A 19,854-nucleotide genomic window follows, 5' to 3' on the forward strand; every position below is an offset into this window, starting at 1 on the left:
GTTTCTCCTTTCTGTGACTTCAAATAAGAACTCCCAGTATTGCCTAAATCTTCTAGGCAACCCTTTTTCCATAAGGAAGAGCATGGAGTGCTGTGGTCACCAGTAATCATTTTCAATTGAGGTCATGAACAGTAATAATTTAATCCTTGATTACCAAGGTTTGAATTCTACTTTTGCTGTTGCTAAGGCTGTGGGCAATGAGGAGACACAGTGGCAGATATAGATAAATAAAATAAAGACGAGGTGGTGACGCTGGAGGAGTGGGCCTCGGCTGCATACTGCAGTCTCCCAGGAAGCTTAAGTGTTGCTGTCAGTTCTCATCCCCAGAGAATTATTTAATTAACTGGGGGGTACACTGGGGCATCAGATTTTTAAAAGCTCCCCGAGGGAATTCAAATGTGCATTCAGAGTTGAGAATCAGATGGATTCTTTCTTTTGTGGAAATGTTATAATGTTGGACTCTTAATCTGCATTTCATTATTAAAGCATGCTGTGAAGAAAAAGTTCTTGGTTGGCCAATCATGAGGTTTAAGTTTCAGAAATAACCCTTTGCAGTATCAAACAGGTGTTTTACCTAGTAGTTAATATTTCATCTAGGAAAGTTCATAGAAGTCCCTTGTGCTATTTAAGAACATTAAACAGCCGGCTGGGCCCAAGGGCTCATGCCTGTAATCCCAGCACTTTGGGAGGCCAAGGCTGGTGGATCACTTGAGCCCAGGAGTTCGAGACCAGCCTGGGCAACATAGTGAAACCCAGTCTCTACCAAAAATACAAAAATTGGCCAGTCTTGTAATTTGGGTCTCAAACAAGAACACTTAACAGCATACCTGAATTTGACTAGTGACCTTCAGGGTTCATTCAGTTCTCATAAAATCTCCTTACACCCTTTTACCTGTAGTAAAGACACTGAGACTTGCTTGACTTACCATTAGCAAAAACTTCCCTGCAATTGAGGCAATTCTTTTTCCTCCTAGAAAAAACACCATCTGGAAAATAGCCCAAGCTAGGATAAAGTTTTTATAGCAGAGTCAAGTTATACAGTCTAATAACTAGAAATTTCTAAGTACTTCTTGTAGAGAATGAAAGTGGGATGGAATTTTCTAACATTGGGGCTTTCTTTCCCTTGTCTTTACAAAAGACAAAGCCTGGGCAGTCAGTAGCACTAGAGTATTCCTTATGGGCATTAGGACTTTCTCTTGTTTCCTGCCTCAATCCCCCTTTCCCATCAGCCTACCACTTGCTTGTCTCCTACACCAGAAAGGGATGCAGACCACCTTTTGACCAGGGCTCCCTTCTCATACTATCACCTAGTCAAATTTCTAGTTTTACGTAGTCTGCCCCCACTGCTGTCACTGTGGCCTCTTTATCTCCACCACATATGACATTTAATTATACTCTTCTGGGAATTCTGTTCACTGGGCTTCTTAATCCTCCCCCAAACCTCGTTTTCTTGTATCTCCTGTTAGTCTATGTATTTTTTTCTAAATTAGAAATACTTTCTAAAAAACTTCCCCCAAATCAGTTCTTAACCATCTTACTTCATGTGACTCTTGACTTTTTGGGTGATCTCGCTTACTATACCATGTTGATTCCAGACTGGATTTTCTGGGCAATTTAATGTGTCAAAACTTACCTTCACTGAAGCTATGAGCATCTGTCCATGTGAATTAGTAACTTGAGTCATCCTCTCTAACAACTCCTGAGTAGTCTGTTATTTAGAACCTCCAAAAGGCCTGGATTGTTTTTCCTCCCTCTACAACAGGTCTAGATCTTGTCCCTCCCTCGACTAGACGGCCGTGTCTGTGGGTGTCATGAGACACACACAGCAGCTCAATCAGGGCTCAGGGAAGAAGGCTTGTGAACCCTGGGCAAAATCTTTTAATCTCTTAGGCTTATTTCCTCAATTGTAAGAAGTACAAATAATAGTATCTATACTTTATTCAGCTATTGGAAAGATTAAAAAAATATACACATTGGGTACACAGTAAACACTCGAAAATGGTCAATAATCTGTCTTTTGAAGCTTTACCTTCAAGGTCCAAGTTACAGTATCAATTCTTCAAATACAATTTTTTATATTGGTCCAGCCAAAATTAATCTTTCCCTTATTCATACACTGGTGGCATGTTTTTAGAGCTCTATTATAGAAATCAGTGCCTTAAGTTGTTCATATATAGGTCTCTTCTAATAAATTTGATGGCAGGGATTAGGTTTTTAGTTTGTATCCTGTACAAGATCTTTACCACAACAGGTTCAAATCATGTGTTTATAATACAGTTCTTATGTTCTGGATTTTTTCTTTTTAAAGAGTAACAGAAAACTTGTTAAGTTTGTCCACCTAAAATTAATAGGCTAAAACTGAAAGCCTGAAGTATTTACCAAAGTGAAATCTCATTAGTGTAATAATCTACCACTACTCTGTAAAAGAACAGATTTTGTTGAAGTATATATTTTCATGCAAATAATCTGTTCTCATTTACATGAAACACGACAGATGAAATCTTTGAATAACTCTAAGTTAAACTATGCAATATACGTAAGTATAAACATTTTATTTCAATTTAAGGTAGTAGCAATACAAAATAAGATTTGATAATTATAAAGTAGAGACAATGAAAAATCCCACCCTATTTTTAGAATTTTAAAATATTGAGCATCATTCTGTCCTGATGGGTTTTTATGTAAAGTGGGAATTTACATGACACCAGTATCTTGGCAATTCACTTTTTCTGAATGCTACATATCCCAATCACCATATATTAAATTCTCTATCTTCTTCAAAGTGCTATTGCCACAAGAGACTGAACGATACAGCAATTTAAAAAAAGACCATACAAACTAAATTGTAATGTCTTCAATATCTCAATTACTGTTTTTAAAAATAAAAAACTGCAGTAGTGAATTTCTTTAAGTTCTTGCTACATGATTGAATGGGAGATAACCTCAACAATTTTCATTCTTAGGCATGAGCATCTTCATGCTAAGGTAGTCTATACTTAAAAGCTTTATTCTTTCATAACACCTGGGCAACAAACATTTTAAAATCATAAATAATGCAAAATTAAAATCAGTTATGGTGGCACAATTCATTTGGTAACTAGTTGCCCAAGATGTATAGTAGAATCAAGCAGGTTTAACTTCCACATGCTCTGCAAAAAAGGGAAACGATGGAAATATTTCAGTATATTAATCTAGCCCACTATTCCACTCAAGGAATCTATATCCTTTCTTTTTCTCATCTGGTCTCAGTTCCTTTATCCTCTTAGCAAAGGCATCTCACAGTGATGACTGAGTCTAATCTTAATCACATGCACTTTTTATACAAAATGGCCCCTAAAATGCAAGCCAACTCTATATACACAAAACCATGTAAACGGTACCTCTAGGTGATTTAGGTAATTCTGACCATATACAGTTCTTACCAAACACCCTGACAAGCACCAGATTCCCCTGTAACGCGTTTTCAGAGATTTAATTCCATTCTGATTGTTCTGCTTACTATCCTGAAGATTTGTGTCCTTATTTGAAGAACTGATGTTTGGTAAGTATAAAAGCCAGTAACTTGAGATTTCTCCATCACTGAAGTTGTGTGATCTTGATGGGGATAATACTATTAAAGTCCAAGAAAAAAGGTCCTTCTTGTTTAGGCAAAAAGGTACTAGGAATGATATTGAAGATCCCAGAAGGTATATTTTCTAATTCCAGGTAGCAAAACCCACACCTATATTTAGAGAAAATGAGAATACGGTTTATAGAAGATGATGCCACAAAAAGTAAAGTATAAAACAGATACAATAAAAATGCCAACATTACCTATAGTCACCACTAGATTTCCTCAGAAAGCCATGGGGACCAGGATCTCCTAGAGTAGAAACTGTTACAACCTCAAATCCAACGCTATATTGCCTAGCATTTAAAATGAACAGAATTACTGTATTAATATATATTCTCAAACATGTGATTTAAAATAACTATATCTGAAGTGCAGATGTCATACTAAGTTTATGTTTCTGAAGTTTCAGTAGAGAGAAACATACTCTATTTTTGATCATAACACACCATTTATATATTTCAGTTGAAGCCTTAAAGATTAACACCGGATTAAGCTTACTTTAAGAGACACTGTATTTTTACCAAGAGCTCCCCGGGAAATATTTTATTTTTTTTTGAGACAGACTCTCACTCTGCTGCCCAGGTTGGAGTGCAGAGGCACGATCTTGGCTCACTGCAACCTCCGCCTCCTGGGTTCAAGTGATTCTCCTGCCTCAGCCTTCTGAATAACTGGGACTACAGGGGTATGCCACTGTGCCTGGCTAGATTTTTTTGTATTTTTAGTAGTGACAGGGTTTCATCATGTTGGCCAGGCTGGTCTCGAACTCTTGACCTCAGATGATCCTCCAGTCTCAGCCTTCCAAAGTGCTGGGATTACAGGTGTGAGCCACTGCGCCCGACCTCTTTTTTATTTTTGAGACAGGGTCTCACTGTCACCCAGGCTGGAGTACAGTGAGCAATCATGGCTCACTGCAGCCTTGCCCTCCTGGACTCGGGATTCTCCCACTTAGCCTCCTCAGGACCTGGCACTATGGGTATGTACCACCATATCTGGCTAATTTCTTAAATTTTTTTTTGTAGACAAGGGGTCTCACTATGCTGCCCTGGCTGGTCTGGAACTTCTGGACTCAAGCTATCCTCCTGCCTTGGCCTCCCAAAGTGCCAGGATTACAGCCTTGAGCCACCGCACCTGGCCACAGGGAATAATTAAAAATATTGTCATTGGCCAGGCGCGGTGGCTCACGCCTGTAATCCCAGCACTTTGGGAGGCGGAGGTGGGTGGATCACAAGGTCGAGAGATCAAGAGCATCCTGGCCAACATGGTGAAATCCCGTCTCTACCAAAAATACAAAAATTAGCTGGGCATGGTGGTGTGCACCTGTAGCCTCAGCTACTTGGGAGGCTGAGGCAGGAGAATCGCTTGAACCCAGGAGGCAGAGGTTGCAGTGTGAGCCGAGATCGCACACTGCACTCCAGCCTGGTGACAGAGCAAGACTCTGTCTCAAAAAAAAAAAAGAAAAAAAAATTGTTATTGTAACAAATGGAAAGGCCTATGGGACAGGAAAGAAAGCCCTGCAACAAAATCTGAATTTACAGAAGTACTTAGCATATTATAAACATGGCATTCCAAATCAGTAAGGAAAGATTCATTTAGATGGTGATGAGGTAACAAAAAATTTAGAAAAAAACTGTTAAATTGTATTTCATACCAAATATAAAAATATATTCATATGAATTTTTTAAATGCAAAAAACTGAACCATAATCAGAATATGGTGAAAATTAATTTGATAATGTGGTGAGAGTTCCTGTCCACAGCAAAATGAAACCAGAAGACAGATTTCATTATTTTAAAATGAAATGTTTTTCTATGTGGGAGAAAAATGACAATCTGAGAAAAATATCCACAAATATGTGAAGGAGTTAATACCCTTATCTTATTCATGCTTATAATTAAAAAAAAATGACAACTCTATGGGCAAGAAACATGAATAGGGAATAGACAATATTGTAATGAACATTATTACATGTTCAATCTATCTAGAAATTAAGTACAAAAGAGCAAATAGGTTTATTCACCTATTTCACCTATCAAACTGGTAGAGGTTTTAAAAATGACTTTCTTGTGGAAAAATAGTTTAATCAAATCTTCGTATCTAATGGTTATTAACTGCTGCTGCTGGATTAGTTTGTAAGAAAAGGAAAATTAAGCCCAATCTTATTTAGAAGGTAGTTCTGTTTTCATTTGTATTGTTTTTTTTTTTTTTTTGGTGGTGGTTGTATGAGACAGGGTCTTGCTCTGTCGACCAGGCTGGAGTGCAGTGGCATCATCTGGGATCACTGCAACCTCTGCCTCCCGGGCTCAAGTCATCCTCCCACCTCAGCCTCCCAAGTGGCTGGGACTACACAAAGCACATGCCACCATGCCTGGCTACATTTTTAAAAAAATGTTTGCAGAGATGAGGTTTTGCCATGTTGCTCAGGCTCGTCTTGAACTCCTGAACTTGATCCTCCTGTCTTGGCCTTCCAAAGTGCTGGGATTAGCCACCATGCCCAGGCTGTATTCTCTATATTTTTTAAACCTTTTAAAACTATGAAACATAACACTTTAGTAAAACATATATACAACTTAATCATTTGCAAAGTGAATAAACACCTGGGTAACCACCACCCAGATCAACAAATCCTCTCAGCACCACAGAATTCCCTGTATATTCCTAATTGCAACTCCCATCCCCCAATGGAGCTTTTATAGTAATAACTCTCTTGCTCTGCTTTATAGTGTTACTAGCTTAGTGTGCATCCTTACATGAGTATTCCAGTTTTGTCTGTTCTTGACTTCACAGAAGGAGAATCACATGGTATGTATTCTGTACATGTGGCTTTTTAAGACTTATCCGTTATGTTGTGTGTAGCTGTAATTTATTTCCATTGTTATATCAGGACTCTATTATATGACTATGTTATAATCTTAAATGTTGTCGATGAACATGTTTCCAATTTCTGGTTATTACAATGGTTTACTGGCCATCTGGATTGCCCCCTTTATAAAGTGTTTTTATTTTTTAAAAACTGCAGATTTTTTTCTTATCAATGTAGCATATTTACAAATATTTTAATATGCTCTTTGTCTTAAGAAATCTTTCCTCTCTTGAGGTTAAAACATTTCCTGCATTATTGTCTACAAGCTGTATTGTTTTGCCTTTCACATTTAGGTTTGCAATCCACCTGGAATTTGATGTGAAACAGGGTTCTAATTACCCTTTTTACACATGGATACTCAATTATTCCATACCATTTACTGAAAAGATTGTCCTTTCCTCACTCCACTATAATGCTATTGTTATAAATCCAATGTCCATATATGCTTAGGTGTGTTTCTAAACTTTTTTGTTATACTATCTTCACTTGTAATAGAACATCATTAATTTAAGAAAGTTACTCATCACAAACCTTGGTCCTCGTAGCTCAATCAGTAATGGCCCAGTCTTTTCTATATGGAATTGGTAGATGGGGTTATTTTTGTGAGTCTCTTGGAAATTTCCACATCCTCCAGCACTCTGACCACTCCACTTTCCATTAATCTAATAAAAACAAAAGTTTTAGTATTAACAAAATTTCATTCTCCAATTCCACTTAAAGACAAAACTTCTTTCCATCTCAAAAAAAAAAAAAAAAGGCAATTTTCCACTCTGTGGCTCCAACCCCTCTCTCCCATCTTTATTTGCTGCTGACAGCCAGGCTGCTTTGCTACACTAACCCCTATTTCCATCTCTTAGCCTCTAATCAAGTTGTTCTTTCTACCAGGAATTTTCCATAGAATCTTCCTCTATACATGTAGCCCACCCTGCAGTTAGTCTCAAATTCTACTTTTAAGGTTCATCCACATTGCCTTCTCTAACAACCAAAGTTTGCATTCATCTTCTTTCTCTGAATTTTCTTTTCACAGATGTTGCTCACTGAAGATCTTGTATTCCAACCCAAATTGAAGGCCACTTACGTTTCCCTTATATTCCTGTGAAGCCTTAGAATGTCTTTATTTCATAATAAATTGCTAAATATAAACAATAAAATGAGAGAAATGGGAAAGGGAATTTAAAAATTCTAAAAGAATGCTGAGATTACAATCAAATGAATTTTCTCACCCGTTTTGATAAGGTGTATGGTGAAGGAATCTTTGAAAAAGTAAAGCTGCATGCTGAATATACCTAGATTTAAAAAAAGACTGTATTGATAAATTTTACACTTACAAGAACATCAAAGTGATACATTAATATATTGGAAGACTAAAAAAATCAGTTGGCATACACAAGTCATTATTCTATAGGCAGCCTAGTATCAGGTCAGGTTTAATGAGCTGGGAACTGAGAAGCTAGGGGTCTGGTCTTGGCTTTCTCTGCTACTGTGTATGCCTCAGGACAAATCACAATTTTTCCAGGCTGTGGCTTCTGCATCTGAAAAAGGAAGGGGTGGTAGCAGCTCCCAATGTCCCTTTCATCACTAAAAATCTATTCAAATTGAGCTGCTTATCTAGAGCAAACAAATCTATATAGAAGAAAATTACAATGACCTTCCCAGCTAGATGACAGCAGTATATTTCTAGGTGACTGATTCTCTTTCACTAAGTTCAAAGTCTTTTTAAAGTCAATAAAAATATTAAATGGCTAAATAAGTTTTTATTGCTTGCTTTAAAATGAAATGTATTGGCTGGGTGCAGAGGCGTCTGACACCAGTAATCCCAGCACTTTGGGAGGCTGAGGTGGGTGAATCACTTGAGGTTAGGAGTTTGAGACCAGCCTGGCCAACATGGTGATACCCCATCTCCACAAAAAATACAAAAATTAGCTGGGCATGGTGGCAGCACCTGTAGTCCCAGCTACCCAGGAGGCTGAGGCAGGAGAATTACTTGAGCCTGGGAGGTGGAGGCTGCAGTGAGCCAAGATTGCACTAATGCACTCACTCCAGCCTGGGTGACAGAGCAAGACTCTGTCTCAAAAAAAAAAAAAAATGTATTAGTCCAACATACTATATTACCGCGTGGCTAAACTATTACTATGAAAATAAAAATGTTATTTCAAAATAAAAACTTTTCAAATGTATTATTTTCTACAGAAAGTATAATTTACTATTAAAATGATAAGCACAAAAACAGAGAGCAATATATTTTCAGAAATAAACTTTTTCTCCAGATAATACCACTTACAAAGCAGAGCATATTACGTACTTTATATTACTGTGTTTTGTCATTGTGTGTTGGTTTTACTTACCCGAACCGTGTAATGGATTGTGTTCTGTTTTTCATATTGAGAAACCACTAATGTAAAGGTATGGGTGCCAGGTGTGGTCAGCTTTATCTTAGTCAAATAATGAGGGCTGTTAATTCGAATTCCATCAATGTATGGAGGTGGGTCAGCTGCAAACAAACAAGTAGGCTTAGAGAAAAGGAGACTTTTCTTTCTTTAGTTTTAATTTTATGGTTGATGTAGGAAAAATAATTACTTGGATGGACATCTCCTTAACTGATTCTCTCCTTAAAACATAATGATATTAGTGAATTATAATTTCAGTTGAAAACTTTAAAATTAAACAGTTCCTAATAAAAATAATCTTTTTGAATACTTTCAATGAGGTATAATAGTACATGCTATTTGCTCTGTGTTGCATTTCAGTAATTCCTCCTATTTGTTCTGTGTTGCATTTTTCTCCCATAGAGGATTTTAAAGTCAGGGTTAGTTTTTTTTTTTCTTTTGAGATGAAATTAAAAAAAATACAAAAAAGTATATAAAAATATATATTCCTCACCACTCAGGTTTAAATTAACTTTTTTTTTTTTTTGGTCATTCTAGCTTTTTCATAAAACAACGTCTCTTTTAACCACTACCCTTATCTTATTCCCTTCTATTGACGGATTTAGTGAGCATCTTTTTAGACTTGAATACAAATGTACCCACTCCTAAAAATGAATGAACAAATAACTGTTTCTGGTATAAGTGTATATACAAAAAAAAAAAATAGTGTATGTCTTATATCTTTCATTTTTCACTCAACATTTTAAAAAGAGCTATGTTGTTCTATACAGATAGTTTATTTCTTATAACTGCCTGTATAATATTCCATCATACAAATATGACATTTTATCTATATCCCCAATTGGTTATTTAGAAAATCTGGATATTCAGATTATTTCCAATATTTTGTTATTACAAAGAATGCTGCCTAATATATTATTATTTGATACTCCCACCAGTCAAGCCTGATACAATAAAATTTTATGCATGCCAATTACTATATGTTAAGATCGATGGTCTCACTTAGCTTATTTAGGAACGCTGAATATTTATAATGGGACCTGTCAGAAAAACTCAATATTTTGGTATCTCAAACAAGTCATAAGTCTCTAATGATCAGGGGTGGTGTGATCTAGTGAGAAGAGTCAAGAATTGGCATATCTGCGGGTCTTGAACAAGGTTTTTAACCTTTCCATGTTTCAGTTTACTCTTCTGTCAAACAGGGAACAAGGCCTGTCCTATTTACTGCAGAGTGTTGTAATTAAAATAAAATTATAAACATGAAAGTATTCTGAAAAGGCAAAATCACTATAAATAAGATGGAGCATTGTTTTAAAAAAAGGAAAGCTTGGCTAGTTTAACTTGATATTTGTCACTGGACCTACTATGTGCCATGCCCACTCCAGAACCTAGGGATATTGACTGGCAAGACTCAGTGCCTGCCATCAACACACTGTAATAGGGAAGAATGCCATACTTCCCTATGATTAAACAAAGTAAGACTTAAACCACTTCTGATCACATCTTCCCATCACTGCCCATTTCTTTGCACAGCTTTCTTGCAAGAACTGTCAACAATTGCTTCCTTACATCATAGTCTCTTTTAAAACCAACCCAACTGGGCTTCTAGCCCCACCTCTCCACTATGCCTGTTCTTATCAAGGTCAACAATGACTGACTGCCACGATGCTAAGTCCAATAGTTTCTTCTCTTTAATTTTTATTTTAGGTTTGGGGGTACATGTGAATGTTTGTTACAAAGGTAAATACGTGTCATGGGGGTTTGTTGTGCATATTATTTCATCACCTAGGTATTAAGCCAGGACCCAACAGTTATCTTTTCTATTCCTCTCCCTCCTCCCACCCTCCCCCCACTTCAAGTAGACCTCAGTGTCTGTTGTTTCCTTCTTTGTGTTCATAAGTTCTTATCATTTAGTTCCCACAATAGTTTCTTCTCTCACCTCATCTCATTTGATTTCTCAAACATCAATAGATGCAATTGTCCTTTCTCTCTCTCTTGAAAAATGTTCTTTGCTTGGGTTATGTGAAACCTCACTGTTTCATCAGGCCCTCTGTTCAAATTCTTTTGTGGTACCTTTTTCCTCTGCTCAACCTCAAGGTGTCTGAGAGTCCAAGGGTCAGATCCTGGGTGTTAATCTCTGTACCCACAACTCTCTTCACAGGTGATTTATACAGTCCTATCTTCAAACTCCATCTATATGCTCCTGACTCCCCTATCTGTATCTCTACCCTTACCCCAGAACTCTATTCAAAAATCCAACAGCCTAGCTGGCATCTTCATTTGGAGCCAGGACATGTCATTTTCCTGATTATGACAAGCCAAAGACTCTCTGAATCCTTCCTGTGGTGTACAGAACCTCATATGATCTGACCTCTGCAAATCTTTCTGACCTCTTTTGATACCACACCTACCCAGGCAATTGGCCTGTTCTCTGTTCCAAAAATACACCATCTTTTTTCACTGTAAGGTCCTTGTACTTGCTGTTCCCTCTGCCTGTAATGCTTTTCCCTTGATTTCTTTGCATGACCGGTTCCTTTTTGTTATTCATAGCTCTTCTCATCCCTGCTCAAAGAGGTCTTCTATGACCACCCACCAAAAGCAACCAACCAGTCACTCACACATAATCCTTTTTTTTTTTTTTTACACATGTGTATCAGTACTTGATATTTTGCTTATTAACTGTCTCCCCAACTAGAACATAAACTCTATGAAAGCAGAATCCTGTTTTGTTCATCACTATTCTCCACAGCCTTAAGACAGTTTCTCTCACTAAGTGATACACATTTTTTAAACATGTGAAAGCAAAGTGGTTTCAATACAATGTGTTAAATATCTCAGGTGCCCAGTGGAAGGAATGGTATTTAGGCTGGACCTTAACTATGTGCATTAAGCAGAATAGGGAGAAAGGAATGTGGGTAAAAGGCAGGAGGAGAGATTCTTGAGAGAAGAAACCATGTGAAAAAAGGCAACAAGGGCATGGTGTATTCTGGAGTGGCAACTATCTCAACTGTGCGAAGCTGGGGGGTGAAATAAAGGGGGGCAGGTAGATTGAGGTGGGAATAAAAAGCCATATATATCATGCTAAAGAGCTTAGGTTTTATCCAGGAGTTCAAGGAAAATCACAGAATACATTTGATTAGAGTAAAAGACATCATTTAAGTTTCAGAAATAAAATTCTGACAGCCATGTGCGAGAATATGGAAATCCCCCCTTGGAGTCTCTAAATTAAAACAAATCAAAACAAAACACAGAACAGCATGAATACCCATCTGCTTGAGTGGTTTCTATTAGTCTATCAACATAATTATTTCTCTATATTATCTACATAAAATGTGTCATTTTTCAACTTAATCATATAAATAAAATCTCATGTATGTTTATTTTAATGTTTGCTGGGCTACTAAACATACCTGGGTAATAAACTTTTTTCCCATCAGTCTTGTATACAACCATTGTGATAAATTCTCGATTATTCGCAAAATCATCCTAAAATCACAAAGAATCCAATGTGGTTAGAAAATGGGTTCAAAATGCTATTTATTTTCTTTTTAAATCTCTCCACAAAAAATGCTCTTTAAAGTTAAAATACCTCTAATTTTAAGAGCATTGTTTTCAGCTATTTAGTGCTATAAGAAACACTGTTTTTCTGAATTAAATTGTCATTTTAATAGATGACCACAATGTATGAAGTAATATATTAAATAAGATTCAGAGGCTATTAAGATTATGGTTAACCTTTACAGAATCAAGATTAATTATTCAACATTTCCAAACTCCCTTCAGCATATTTCAATGTTAATATTAATATCTAAACTATATACGATCAACCCCCAAACCCTCACTAAAAAGCATAAACTCCCTCATACTTTTCTTCAGAGATGACTTTTGAACAAGATTTTAAGTGTATACTTATAAAATACAAATTTCCTTAGAGGAAAATATTCATTTATCTGAGAAAACACTATTCTCAGGGCACCTATGTAAATTAAACAGGCTGGGGTTTACGTATGTCTTTCACAATGTTCTAACTACATTAAAAAAATTTCTGTATGGGATATCATTAGAAGGGTATCAGTACCTTGTCTGTTATGTGTCTACTAAGCAAAACCCAAACTGCAGCGCCCCCCTGTGGACACTGCACCTCCAGTTTGTACTGGGGGTTGTTGGCCAGGCTATAGGCATCTTTCACAGGTCCTTGCTTAGCATCCCAAGTACTAAAAGATAAAGTCAACAAAGAAGGTTGTAATTAAATTTCTCATAGAGCTAAAATATAACACTATTTCAAAAAGTGAATTAAGCTATCCGAGTTTTTGGTTTTGTTTTACTGTTTTTAAATTTTTTTGGCACAACTAGGAAGCATGGAGAGAAAACAACTATTAACAAGATAGTCACTGTGGGCGTGACAAAAAGAGGGAATGCTAGTCTTCCTAAATTAACCATTCCATTTTTTATTTATTTTTTTGAGACAGAGTCTTGCTCTGTTGTCCGGGCTGGAGAGCAGTGGCGTGATCTTGGCTCACTGCAACCTCCATCTCCCAGGCTTGAGTAACCTGCTGACCTCAGCCTCCTGAGTAGCTGGGACTGACTACAGGTGTGCGCCACAATGCCTGGCTAATTTTTGTATTTTTTGTAGAGACGAGGTTTTGCCATGTTGCCCAACCTGGTCTAGAACTCCTGAGCTCAACTGATCCACCCACATTGGCCTCCCGAAGTGCTGGGATTACAGGCATCAGCCACCGTGCCTGGCACCATTATGTTTTTAAGTGAAGAAAGTGGATGCTATTATAAAGCATACTCTGCAATGTGCAAAAAGTTACCTGTGAATACATGTTGATTCTTTAAAAAGACCTGGATTCCAACTCAAATAAATCACATCATAATACTGGCAGAGATCATCCCAGGAAATCCAAAATATTCCTGAAAATTAATATCTTTGTTAATCTAAAAAAATCTTAATGCTAAATGATTTAAGTCAGTTACACGTTTTGTCTTGTTAAAACATGTTTTTTTTTTTTTTTGAAGAATAAATGGTATTACAATTAAAAAGATATATTTACCATTGTCTATTTTCTGAGCTGTTCGGGGATCAAAGTTTAAATACTTTTGCAACTCTGGAGTCCAGTTTTTTACATCATTTTCACTGTATCTTCCTTTCCAACGTAAATGACTCCAAGGATTTTTCAACTGGATAAATCGCAGCCCCTATATAAAAAAGAAGCAGGAGATAACATTAAGTTGCAAAACAGTTTTTACCATATTAGTTCTCTTATTACAGGATGAACCGAATACTTACCAATTCTTTTCCCTTCAAATCAACTTGAAATTAATATTTTTAACACTTTCACCAGGTCATACATCGATCAAAAACTGTAAATGGCTACCTACTCCCTAGAGCTGTCTAATAGTGTAGTCTTTCACCGCATGTAGTTAAGTTAAAATTATATAAAATTCAAAAATCAGTTCCTTAGTCACAGCAGCCACATTTCAAATGTTAAATGACCACAGGTAGCTAGTAGCTAATGCATTGGGCAGCCCAGATAAAGAACATTTCCATCATTGCAGGAGTTCTATTAGACAGTACTGCCTTAGAGCATGAAGTATGTTCTGCCTTTTCAAAGCTCACTCTACTCTGGCCCCACTTTATTTTCCAGTATTTATACTCCATGTACCTTTGGCTCTAATCTAGTTTTTCCTTTCAGAATGCAATAAAATCCTTATTCAATTTTGCCTCTAAAGGCATTTGATTATGCTGTTCCCTTTTTCTGAAAGGCCTTCTTTGATCCCTTTAGCTACCCTTTCTTCTCAGTGCAGACAGACATAGTGAAGAAAAGAGAAAAGAACATGGACTTTGGGGTCAGAATAAAATGGGACCAAATTCCAGTTCTTTGGGTGGGTCATTTACCCTCTCTGAACATTCATTTACTCAGATATAAAATGAAGATTATGATGTGTCCCTAGAAGATGGCTGTGAAGATCAAATGGAATTAACATAAAGTATCTAGCATTTAGTAATTTCTTTCTTTTAATTACTTTGAATTCTCCAAACTTCATAGTGCTAGCAATCTGTATTACATTAGTTTAAAACAAATAGTATCCTATCTTATATTGTTTCCTACAAATGTAGTCATCTTGACTCCCCAGTGTAATCATTAACTCCTTGACACTATCATCCCTTTTCAGATCTTCCACTCATTTATGGAACAGAATGTAAAGGTAAATGCTCAGTAAATACCAGGCATGTCTACAGAATTGATTACATTGATTCGGGAAAATAAAAGAGGTGGTAAATCCAAAATAATATTTATCTTACTGCAAGCAGTCACCTTAGGAAATGGTGTACTTTTTCTAACGATATCATAAATCAAACTGTTTGGGAGACATCTAAACAACCACAACAACACATTCCTTTGCTATTTTAAATGGTGACAAATTGTGGCTGGGGGTAGATGTATGTGATTTCTGGACATAAGACTCATTCCTCTTAGGCTATATTCCCTAGAAGCTTCATTAATACAATTTCTTTCATCAATATCTTCTACACCATATGTGTCTCACCACACATAAGTCAACCGACATTTAACTCTAATTCCTTTCTTTTCAAAAAATTTAATTCTCCATAAGCAGGTAATCTGCCTCATTTCAGGACTCTTAACACTTCCTAAAAGAGCAGCACAAAGGAGAGCAAATTGCTGCTAAGCTTTTCAGAGACAGACCCCCAGCATCAGTGATATTCAAGGACACCAAGATATGGATGTAGATTTTGTTTGGATGGGTAGAGAACCAGCCCTAAAAAGGAGGAATGCTAGAGAATAAAAAAAAAAAAAAAAAAAAATTTGATTTTGCTGAAACATCCAATTTCTAAAGTTATTTCCAAGTAGCAGCAAAGGAAAAGCCTTGGACAGCTTCAGAAATTCTATGATAACACTTGTGTGAACTGAAGTCAGCACCCTGATCTGGAGATGTAACTCCATAGTAGACTATTTATGAAACATCACCTCAAAGACACAAAAATGACCCAAAGAGAGAATCACTGAGACTAAAATGAAGACCTTGGAATATGCGAGCAGATTACAGGTAGTCAAACAAAAATGATAGCACTTTTATGCAAAATTAATAAATATTGAAAATCTCTTTAAGTGAAGAAAGCCACCAATGATGTAATACTGAGCAGAGCTGTCAGAGTCTAAGATTAGGTCTTTCTGCAAAAAAGAGGTCCTAGAGATAAATGCTTGAATCAAATATGGAAATATTTTAAAACAGAAGTCAGAATTGGCCGGGCGTGGGGGCTCACGCCTGTAATCCCAGCACTTTGGGAGGCCAAGGTGGGTGGATCATGAGGTCAGGAGATTGAGACCATCCTGGCTAACATGGAGAAACCCCGTCTCTACTGAAAATATAAAAAATTGGCTGGGCGTAGTGGCAGGCACCTGTAATCTCAGCTACTCGGGAGGCTGAGGCAGGAGAATGGCATGAACCTGGGAGGCGGAGCTTGCAATGAGCTGAGACCGCGCCACTGCACTCCAGCCTGGGCGACACAGCAAGACTGTCTCAAAAAAAAAGAAGTCAGAATTGAATAAACACTTCAAAATATAAGTAGCAAAAAATAAAAAATAAAAATAATGCACCTAGGAAACTCCTTGAATATACCCAATAAAAGAGTACTGGAGAAAACCTTTATATATAAATATACATTTTTTGAGGCAGGGTGTCACTGTGTCAACCAGGCTGGAGTGCAGTGGTGTGATCTCAGCTCACTGCAACCTTGGGCTCAAGTGATCCTCCTACCTCAGCCTCCCAAGTAGCTGGGACTACAGGCACGTGCCACCATGCCCAGCTAATTTTTTAAAAAATTATTTATTGTAGAGATGGGGTCTTGCTATGTTGCTCAGGCTGGTCTTGAACTCGTGGCCTCAAGCATTTCTCCTGCCTCAGCCTCCCAAAGTGCTAGGATTTATAGGTGTGAGCCACGGTGCCCAGCCACTTAAAATGTTTTGACTGGTATCTGTGGCAAATTACAATTCTAAAAAACCCCAAACTTATTGGCGTACTTAATTTAACATAATTTTTATATTTTTTGCTTTAAGTGGGCAATTTTTATGCCACTTTTAAAGAAACAATTCTATAGAGCATGGCTGGGGGGTTCAACACTGACCAGCTAATTTAGAAAGTTCCAAGACTATAAATTTTAAAATGGTGCAATAGGTCCCTACTGTCCTCATTAATTCATATACAGTCATGCACCATATAATGAAATGTTAGACAGTGATGAACTACATATATCATAGTGGTTCCATAAGATTATAATGGAGCTGAAAAAGTTCTATTGCCAAGTGACATCCTGATGATCCTGCCCCCATGTGGGCCTAGGCTAATGTGTGTGTTTATGTTTCGGATTTTAACAAAACAGCCTAAAAAAAAATTAACAGAAAAAAGCTCATGTAAAGTACTTGTGTACAGCTCTACAATGTGTTTGTGTTTTCAGCTAGTTGTTATTACAGAGCCAGAAAGTTAAAAAAAATTTAAAGTTTATAAAGTAAAAAATTATAGTAAGCCAAGGTTAATTTATTATTGGGCTGCTCCGATGGTAGTGGGTTAATCAGAACTTATTAATAACATTCGTATCACTAAAGTTGGTATACAACCACCACTGATGAATCTGACTGGCTTAGAACAATTCATTATTGAAGAAAAAAATATTTTTATAAAGTCTACATGTCTAGCGTTCATAAAGTCTACAGTAGTGTACAGCAATGTCCTAGGCTTTCCCATGCACTCACCACTCACTCACTCACCCAAAGCAACTTCCAGTCCTGCAAGCTCCAATCATGTAAGTGCCCTATACAGGTGTACCATTTAACAAAATCTTTTATACCGTATTTTTACTGTGTTTTTCTATGTTTAGATATACAAATACCAAGTTGTTATAATTGCCTACAGTATTCAATACAATAACATGCTGTACAGGTTTGTAGTCTAGGAGCACTAGGCTATACCACAGAGCTTGGGTGTATAGTAGGCTGTACAATCTAGGTTTGTGTAAGTACATTTTATGATGTCTGTGCCACAACAAAATCACCTAACAATGCATTTCTTAGAATGTATACTCATCACTAAGCAACACGTGACTGTAATTCCATGTGCCACACATAAGAAAACCAGTCTAATTAACACATAGTAGTGCTCTGTTATTGCTGACTGATCACTACTTCTATTTGTTCTGTTATCAAGGGTCTTTCATTAAGAAATAGTACTTCTTTAATAATCTTTGTATTTTCGAATCCATAAAACCAATCCATTTTTCAGTTAAAAATAACAACAACCTCAGAAGTAATGAAGTCAAATATTCTAACCAGATATTGCAGAAATAGGGTCTGTCTGAAAGGCCTCACAGCACGCAAGGGCTTCTAGGAAGAAAAATACTTGCTCACACAAAACACACTGGCATGTATCTTATGCCCAGCTATCTTCCTATTTTCTTCCTCTTTCACAATTTTTTATTTTTTAAGACAGGGTCTCTATCACTCAGGCTGAAGTACAGTGGTGTGATCATGGCTCAATGCAGCCTTGATCTTCTGTGCTCAAGCAATCTCCCACCTCAGCCTCTTGAGTAGCTGGAATTATAGACATATGGCACTATGCCCAGCTAATATTTTTTTATTTTTTGTAGAGGTGGGGTCTTACTATGTTGCCCAGGCTGGTCTTGAACTCCTGGCCTCAAGAGAGCCTTCTGCATCAGCTTCCCAAAGTTACTGGGATTACAAATGTGAGCCACCATGCCTGGCCCACTTTCATAAGTATTTATTCAGTGTCTACTATGCTTTAGAGCAGGGGTCCCCAACCCCCGGGCCACAGACAGGTACTGGTCCATGGCCTGTTAGGAACTGGGCCGCATAGCAGGAGGTGAGCAGTGGGCAAGTGAGCATTACAGCCTGAGCTCTGCCTCCTGTCAGATCAGTGGTGGCATTAGATTCTCATAGGAGTGTGAACCCTATTGTGAACTGTGCATGCGAGGGATCTAAGCTGTGTTCCCCTCATGAGAATCTAATGCCTGATGATCTGAAGTAAAACAGTTATATCCTGAAACCATGCTCCCACCCACCCCCCAGTCTGTGGAAAAACTGTCTTCCACAAAACAGATCCCTGATGCCAAAAAGGTTGGCGACCACTGCTCTAGAGCTTAACACTGTGACTGATCCAAACACCAAGAAGCAGCTTGCAATCTTGGGAGCTATGTATTCCACCTCAAAACTGCTGGTTTTATGGAAAAGACAAAGAGGTGTAACAACAGCATTTCTGTTCTGTCGTCAGTATCTGTGCCATCCCTATGATTTCCTTCCCCACCTTTTAACTTCATAACTTCCAATGGCAGAGATCAAGTTAATGTAGTAGGTGAAATGGTTTATAAACTCCACTTAAACCTTGATTTCTCAGTATTCAAAAGTCTGATAAATTATCTGGGATCCCTGCAATGTCTTATCCAACAAGAAAAATAAAAAGATTTAAGGCAAAACCTTGAACTCTCTAATATCCAAAACAGCATATGCGTGTGTGGGAACCAGACCCCACTTCTCTCCTTCAGCTTCTGTCATCATTCCAGTTGACGCAGTGATGAGGACATCTCCTTTGTGAAATCTGGAATGAACCCCAAAGACAATAAATTAAAATAAAACACATTTGTAATCTAAGATCACACCATCTTTTAGTCTAATGGCTTACACGAAAATGGGCTGTTCCTACCCCTGAAGAATTTTCAAAAAGAAGTACATTTCTAATGCACAATATATAAAATAAATTATCACATTTCTCTTTTTTTTAAGTTTCTGGCAACTTAATTCTAAACCACAAACCTACCAAAGAAGGAAAACAAATGCTAAATTTCAAGTGGTTTAGAAATAAAAATAAAGACGTGAAATACCACAGGCATTTCCCAAACAGGCATATCATTTTATTTATTAAATCACTGAGCTTTCTAGTTTTGCAACCGAATGTATATT

General features: G+C 37.2%; 1 pseudogene; it reads right to left on the reverse strand.

Moving 5' to 3' along the window:
- The window catches only part of CAPN7P (calpain-7 pseudogene), a 46,836-nt pseudogene continuing 28,394 nt past the window's right edge, over positions 1,413-19,854 (reverse strand).

Source organism: Pongo abelii, chromosome 2, assembly GCF_028885655.2.
Source record: "Pongo abelii isolate AG06213 chromosome 2, NHGRI_mPonAbe1-v2.0_pri, whole genome shotgun sequence".
NCBI lineage: Eukaryota > Metazoa > Chordata > Mammalia > Primates > Hominidae > Pongo > Pongo abelii.